Raw genomic sequence first — 7,993 nt, 5'->3', positions numbered from 1 at the left:
TGCCACTTCAGGTCTCCTGGACGGAAAGACTAGCATGATGAAAGGAAAGAGGTGATGGAGAGATCCAGTGCACATAGATGGGATTAGAGGAGGAATGCCTACACAGTGGAGTGGAATTCAAAAGAAATTCACCTGGACAAAAGGCCAGGTCGGTATTGGCCAGCTCCAGTGGTGGAGGAAGCTTGGTGAACTCTTTGAGTCAGTGAGTCTTAGGATAGGCAAAGTATGTGCTGCAGTCAAGCAAAGTGTGTGATGTAGGTAAAATGTCATGGCAGATTCCAAAGAACCAACACACGCATGACTTCTGCAAGTGGGTAAGGCAGTTTACAGGTTGAAAAAGTTGGAAGGTTGGGCTGTATTCGGGCCCGGTTCCAGCACTTTGGGAGGCCAGGGCCGGTGGATGGCCGAGACTTCAGGAGTTCAAGATCAGCCTGGCCAAGGTGGTGAAACCCCATCTCTAAAATACAAAATTACCGGGCTTGGTGGGTGGCACCCGCAGTCCCCTGCTCCCTGGGAGGCTGAGCAGGAGAGCTTGAACCCGGGAGGCAGAGGGTTGCAGTGTGCCGAGATCGTGGCACTGTAATTCAAGCGCAGTGATGAGCCATCTCGCCCCAAAACAAACAACAGCAGCAGCAAATGTCAAAACAAAACGAAAAAAACAAAAAGCACGAATCTATTTTGAACTGAAACGCTAAGCTTGTAGCAGTTGGCATGTTGTCCTAGTATGTATTATCGCCCTTTGGCACTGCCCAGTGTGGTGGAATTGAGAGTATCTTCTAGTAGGCTGGCTGGCAGCATGTGATATATAAAGAATACAGTTATACATGTATCTCTGCCTATACAAACATTATTGCCAATACATGCGTTCATACACAAGAGAGATTGAGTTGGGGCCAAGTTGACGGTCATTAGCATCCATGGGAACAAGGGAGTTCCTGGAAATTCATACTTTAGAGTCCCTCTCAGAATGAGCTTTGTATGGAATATTGTTTTGTTTCTTTTGGATGGAGGTAGGAAACGGGAGGAACTCATAGAGGGAGGCTTTTATGTTAGTGTGTTTGTCACGCTTCTTTCTGTGAGAAATGAGACTGTACCAGAAGTGCGGACCAAGGGAGAAGCTTAACTCTGCTTGGAGCAACAAGGAGATAGGAGTGGACAAAGACTTGAGAAATTGCAAAAAAAAAGAACAGAGCTTACTAACCCTGAATTATTTTCCTCACACCCTCCAGAGCTCTGCTGCTATGTGAGGGGCTTTAATTGCCTTGGCCCATACCCACCCTCACATGGGATGGGCTCTGTTGAGGACAAGTGCCACTTGGCCGCAACTCTTGGTCTGGAAACTATGAGGATGGGTGGAAAGTGGGGAGGTAATTGGAGGTGATAGAGAATGAGGAACTCAGATGCGATTTTAAGAAGGGGAACTTAGAAACTGAATTTGAACTGGAGTTAAATGTTCTCCAGAAATGCTGTTAAAACATTGAGGTGTAGATACCCTTACTTAATCTGGATGCATTGCTATGTTCACAGGCTAAGATACTCACTATTGGCATATAAAACCTGATTTCTAATAAACGGCAAATGCCATCCCAGGTCAATTTAGTGATGTACATACGTGTGAATAATTACAGTGTAACTGGGGAATAGCGCATAGACTAACTGTAGCTATTTGTTGCAAAACATTAGGATTATGCCTTGTGTCTGACTCTGACCATATTTGTCCTCTACAGTCCCGATCCGAACGCCCTGGTGGGAGTCATCATTGAAAGAAGCCCCAGTGACAGGTGAGTTATAAAAGATGTACACATGGCCAGGTGCAGTGGTTCGCACCTGTAATCTGAGCACTTTGGGAGGCCGAGGCTGGCAGATCCCCTGAGGTCAGGAGTTCAAGACCAGGCTGGCAAACATAGTGAAACCTCGTCTCTACTAAAATTACAACAACTAGCCAGCTGTGGTGGCAGGTGCATCTAATCCCAGCTACTCGGGAGTCTGAGGCAGGAGAATTGCTTGAACATGGGGAGGTGGAGGTTGCAGTGAGCCGAGACCATGCCACTGTGTTCCACTCTGGGCAGCAGGAGAAAAACTTTGTCGCAAAAAAAAAAAAAAAAGAAAGAAAAAAATGATGTACAGACACACACGCACAAAACAGTGACAGAGTAAGAGACTGAGATTGGTGTGATTCACTCTCAGAAGTGTTCACAGTAATAGAGAGTGTCTTTGACACAGTTTCTTGATCATCTACTGTATCTTGAATACTCCCACATTTTACAGTTGTTTAGAAAAACAGACTATGGAGAAGGCTTCTGTCTGTTACTGTCTTTCACCATTTGTTAGTAGCAGTGAAATGCCTTGAGACACTCTGATTTTCTGTGTGGAGACACTTGGCAGAGTGGGCCGGGGGGAAGAAGAATCTGTTTGGGCGAGGAGGGAGGAATTGCTCGGGGCATGAAGCCCTCAGCAGGGAAGCAGCAGGGCCAGAGCGGAGGTGTTCTCCTGCCTCCAGAACTCTGCCACCACGGAGGCTGGGCTCCAAACCTCCAATCCACTGTCCCACTGGATTGTGCTTCTGTGTCCGATTTCTGTACCTGACCCTTTGTGGGGGCAGGAGAAACCACCATGGGTGAAGGTAAGGAGGTATTGGAGGGCCTTCCGAGCAGAGCGTTGAATGGAATAAGAGGGCTGACATACCTGCAAACAGGAGTTGAGTTTGAAATAGCTCCCACCACAAAGTCTGTCACACATTGGGACTGAGGTCATAATAAAGAGGTGTACTTAAACTGAGAAGCATTACTAATTTCCCCAGCTTATGATTTTGGTTGTTGTCATATAAATCCTCAGTTGTAATAAAGAAAAAAGACATTCCATATTCCAACAGTGCTATACAAATGAATAGTCAGAAATTAATTGGTTTCTGTCTAGAGTAATGATAGGTAATTTTTCCAATATACAAATTCAGAATTATGTCTCCTATCTGACTGTATTCTTTTATCATCTACTAGTACACAGACAAATGAATTTAAAGGAGCAACCAAGGAGACACTTACGATTGAAACGTGAGTAATAAATCGTTAAATAGAGACTCCCATCAGCATAAGTGTGCACAGAACTAAACGCACACACAGGCACATGAGCAAATCCATCCATCCATCCATCCATCCATCCATCCATCCACCCACCCACCCACCCACACTTCTCTTCAACATGCGTACACAAATTAATCCATGCACATGATGGAAACCTAGAACAAAGAGAAAGGAAACAGACGGACATTTGTGGAATTTACTCTCAGGTGCCTGCATGGCCATATAGATTTTTTTTTTTTTTTTTAGCAGAGTTTCCAATTCTTCTCATTGTAGCATTTGTTAGTAACTTTGCATCCTTCTTTGGTGGAGTTGTATAAAGAAGAGCAGGTCACAGGAGAGTTGCTTCCTCCTGTTAGTGTATTTGTCACCCTTAGTTCCTAGTAAGCAGTTTTTTTTATGGGACTCAGATTTCCTGACAGAAATTAATTGGTTTCTGTCTAGAGTAATAAAAGCTAATTTTTCCAAAAAAGTGAATTGAGAATCATGTCTCCTAGCTGACTGTATTCTTTAATCATCCTCTAGCCCACACAGCAGTGAACGTAAAGGAGCAGCCCTGTTGTCACCTGTCAGTAAAAGGTGAGTTATCAATCCATAAAGACACACGTATGCGTAAGTGTGCTTAGAGCTATACACACACACAAGCACAGACACAAACAGATCCATCTATCTCCATCCATACACACTTTTGTCAACACATTTACACTAACAGACCCACGCACCCAATGGAAACAGAAAACACAGAGACAGACGGACATTTGTGGAATTTACTCTCAGGAGCCTGCATGGCCACACAGTGTTTTTAACAGGGTTTCCAGTTCTCCTCATTGTAGCATTTGTAGGTAACTTTGCATCCTTTTTTGATGGAGTTGTATAAGGAAGTCAGTTCATAGGAGAACTGCTTCTTCCTGTTAGTGTATTTGTCACCCTCAATTTCTAGTAGGCAATTTTTTAAGGGATTCAGGTTTCCTGAGTTTGAGACCCTACCATAGTGTGCCAAGAAAGGAGAGAATCCTATTTGCAACGTGGAGGAGATAGCGGCCAATAAGGAGTAGTGAAGCCCTGGGAAAAAAAGAATGGAGCTAATGGAATGTGGACTTGTCCCACACCCTCGAGAGCTCTGTCCACATGTGAGGTTGGTGCCCAGACCCAACCCAAACCCACCACCTCGTTGGATGCCACTTTCCTTAGGGTACTTCACTATGTCTCATGGGCAGGAAAGACTAGCACGATCAATGAAAGGAAGGAGGTGATGGAGAGTTTTCCCAGTCATGTGAAAACCTCTCCTAGAAATAAATCATAAAGGTGTAAGTAATATGGAAAACCTGATTCAAGTTAATTGTAGTGTAATGCTCAAGAAAATTTGCAAAATGAATGAGATTTTACAGAAGGAATAAAAGGATTGTGTTTAATCAGTGACTGATTAAGGAAACATCTAGGTGAGAATTCTGTAGTTGCCCATTAAGCAATAGTATGTGAGTTTTGTATGTAGTATTGATTTTTAAGCCAATAAATAAATCTTTAAAAGATTTATTAGACGTCCTTATTTTATAGGACGTTGGAGGCACGGGCAAATTAAAATGCATTTCTATTATTATTATTTTTTGAGACGAAGTCTCACTGCTGCCCAAGCTGGAGCACAGTCTCACGATCTCAGTTCATTGCAGCCTCCACTTCCCAGGTTCAAGCGATCCTCCTGCCTCAGCTCCTGAGTAGCTGGGACTGCAGTCACGTGCCACCATGCCCGACTAAGTTTTTGTATTTTTCGTAGGGGCAGGGTTTCACTATATTGGCCTGGCTGGTCTTGAACTCCTGACCTCGTGATCTGCCCGCCTCAGCCTCCCAAAGTGCTGGGATTACAGGCATGAGCCACTGTGCTTGGCTAAAATGTATTTCTAATATGTACATAGGTTTAATTTATATATAGTTTAATCAATCTCTGATTAATTGACCATGATAAATGAGTCTTTGTTAATTGTTGGACTTCACTTACTGGGCTTATGTGGTAGGATTTGCATACTCTCACGTATATATGTACGTATTTCATATTTATGGAAAATCTACTTTTGGTACAAAAAATGTATTTGCTAATAGTGTCAAAAAAGAGAAATTCACTCCGTGCCTATGTACCTTTTTGCTCCATCAGCACTGCCTTCAGTGACATGACAACAGTAACACATGAAGGGACTTTCAACAAAATTTGAGGTTTAAGTAAATAAAAAACTAGATGTAAACATATATATGTAAATACACACGTACACACACACAAAAGCATACATGTGGAAAAGAGAGATTCAGATTTGGGAAGTTCATTGGAGCATCCATGACAATACAAAATGTTTTAGACACTGTTTTCTAAAGTCTTATTACTGTAGTATCTGCAGTTACCTTTCTTTCTTCGATCTAGTTGGATAAAAGAGGAATAGGTCTTAAGAGGAATGCTTCTTATTCCTATTCCATTGATCACCCTTATTTAGCAGCACCCTGAAACCTTAGAAAAATATGAGAATGTGTGTATTGTATGATACTCTACCAGAGTGAGCCAAAAGAGGCAGCCATCCTGTTTGGAGCAAGGAGGAGGTAACAGTGGGCAGGGAGCTGAGGAGCTCTCAACAGAAAAGAACAAAGCTAATAGACCCCGGTCTCTCCGTCTGTTACCACATGAGGCTACTGCCCCAAAGGTAAACCCACCATCAGATTGTATGGAGGCCCTGCCTTGGGTCTGTAGTTACTTAGCCCTATCTGAGGGGCAGGAAAGACATCCATGATTGGTGAAGAGTTACTGGTGGTATTTGAACGTGAGAAGGCAGAAAATTACAAGGGCAAGCAAGGTGGGTATTTACAAACTGAAGTTGAATTTATGTAAATTTTGCCAGAAACAGTAACTTGGGGATTATGTTTAGGAGTAAAGAAATGTGTATAAACTTGGTTCATTAAGTTTTTTTCACAGGCCAAAAAATTTCATTACAAACATCTAAAACTTCATTTCCAGAGAAAAATTAAATACCAGGTTTCAAATAAATAACTGATTAATGTCAATTTTTCAGGGTAACTAGATTATAGATTGTAGAATAATTATTGCTAATTTGTATCAGAAAAATTAAGTCTAGGATAACATGTGGAGTCTTGCTATGTGCATTTTTAATCCTTTAGCTACTACTCCATTGAATTAAAAAGAGTAATGTGTGGTAGAGTCATCAATGATGGGTGAAATTTCAAAATATGGAGAGAAAGAAGAGAGGGATGTATTGAGATTGGTAAAATTCACTCACAAATGAAGTAATACAGAACTGCACTTAAACTGTGATTCATTAGACTTTTTGTTAAGGCCCAAGAGCACCTTTACATAATGTAAGGTTTTCTTCTAGGAAAAAATGATATATTAATAGTAGACTCCAAATCACTGACATAGATATTTTCAGAGTTCAACCAGTTTATAAATGTAGAGCAATAGTATATAACTTCAACCAGAAAAGTATGTCTCTGAAGTCACTTGACCTGACCTGTTCATTTTTAATCCTTAGCACTGGCCCGGATAAAATGACATCAGTAGTCTTTCACTACTTTGATATATCTTTGATATAACTTGCCTTTCAGTGGTGGTGTCATTGAAAACTACTGAGGTTATTAATTTGGGTCACTTCTAAAGGATCTATCTATACACACACACACACACAACACACAACACACATGTATATATGTGTGTGTATATATATACACAGATATATCTTTTAGCTATATATGTAGTATATATAGGTATATAAATATGTATTTGTGTGTATGTAGATACACATGTCTCTATACATGTCTATATATTTTCATATTTAAATGTGTATATACATATCTATATATATAGACATATTCTTTAGCACTGACCCAAATTAATAACATCAGTAGTCTCATATATATATCCTTTTATATATATAAGCATGTGTGTGTATATATGAAAACATATATGTATATATCTTTAGCCTATATATGTATATGTATACATATATAGTTTATATTTATGTGTGTGTGTGTGTATGCAGATATATCTTGTTTTATTGTGCTTTACTTTATTGCCCCTCAGATATTACTTTTTTTATAAACTGAAGGTTTGTAGCAACCCTGCGTTGAGCAAGTCTCCTGGTTTTATTTTTCCAACAGCATGTTCTCACTTTGTGTCTCTGTCACATTTTAATAATTCTTGCAATATTCCAAACTTTTTATTATCATACCTGTTATGGTGAACTGTGATCAGTGATCTTTGATGTTACTATTGTCATTATTTTGGGGCAACACGAACCATGCCCATATTAAGATGACCAGCCTAATTAATGACATGTTGGTTCTGACTGCTCCACTGACTAGCCATTCCCCCATCTCTCTCCTTCTCCGTGGGCCTCCCTATTCCCTGAGACACAATAATATTGAAAGTAGGCCATTTAATAAGCCTACGATGGTCTCTAAGTGTCCTAGTGAAAGGAAGAGTCACATGTCTCTCACTTTAAACCAAAAGCTAGAAATGATTGTGAGGAAGGCTAGACTTGCACCAGTTCAGCCAAGTTGTGAATGTAAAACAAAAAACAAAATGAAAAAGCCAAAAAACTTTTGGAAGAAAATTAAGACTGCTACTCCAGTGAACATACAAATGATGAGAAAGCAAAACAGTCTGATAGCTAATGTGGAGAATGTTTTAGTGGTCTGGATAAAAGATCAAACCAGCCACAGCATTCCCTTAAGCCAAAGCCTAATCCAGGACAAGGCCCTCACTCTTTGATTCAGTGAAGGCTGGGAGAGGTAAGGAAGCTGCAGAAGAAAAGCTTGAAGCTAAAAGGTTGGTTCATGAGGTTTAAGGAAATAAGCCATCTCCTTAACATAAAAGTACAAGGTAAACAGCAAGTGCCAATGCAGAAGCAGCAGCAAGTTATCCA

The 7,993-nt window shown here is 40.7% G+C and overlaps 1 long non-coding RNA gene across 1 annotated transcript; it reads left to right on the top strand.

The window, feature by feature from the left end:
- Positions 1 to 1,319: 1,319 nt before the first annotated feature.
- On the top strand, positions 1,320 to 4,738 carry LOC116272778. The gene is made up of 3 exons (XR_004181351.1): positions 1,320 to 1,781; positions 2,997 to 3,050; positions 3,603 to 4,738. It is a non-coding gene; the product is annotated as an uncharacterized LOC116272778 (long non-coding RNA).
- Positions 4,739 to 7,993: the final 3,255 nt, after the last annotated feature.

This window comes from Papio anubis, unplaced genomic scaffold, assembly GCF_008728515.1.
Source record: "Papio anubis isolate 15944 unplaced genomic scaffold, Panubis1.0 scaffold1940, whole genome shotgun sequence".
NCBI lineage: Eukaryota > Metazoa > Chordata > Mammalia > Primates > Cercopithecidae > Papio > Papio anubis.
Note: the sequence above shows the minus strand (reverse complement) of the source record. Positions and strands in the feature narration are given on the sequence as shown.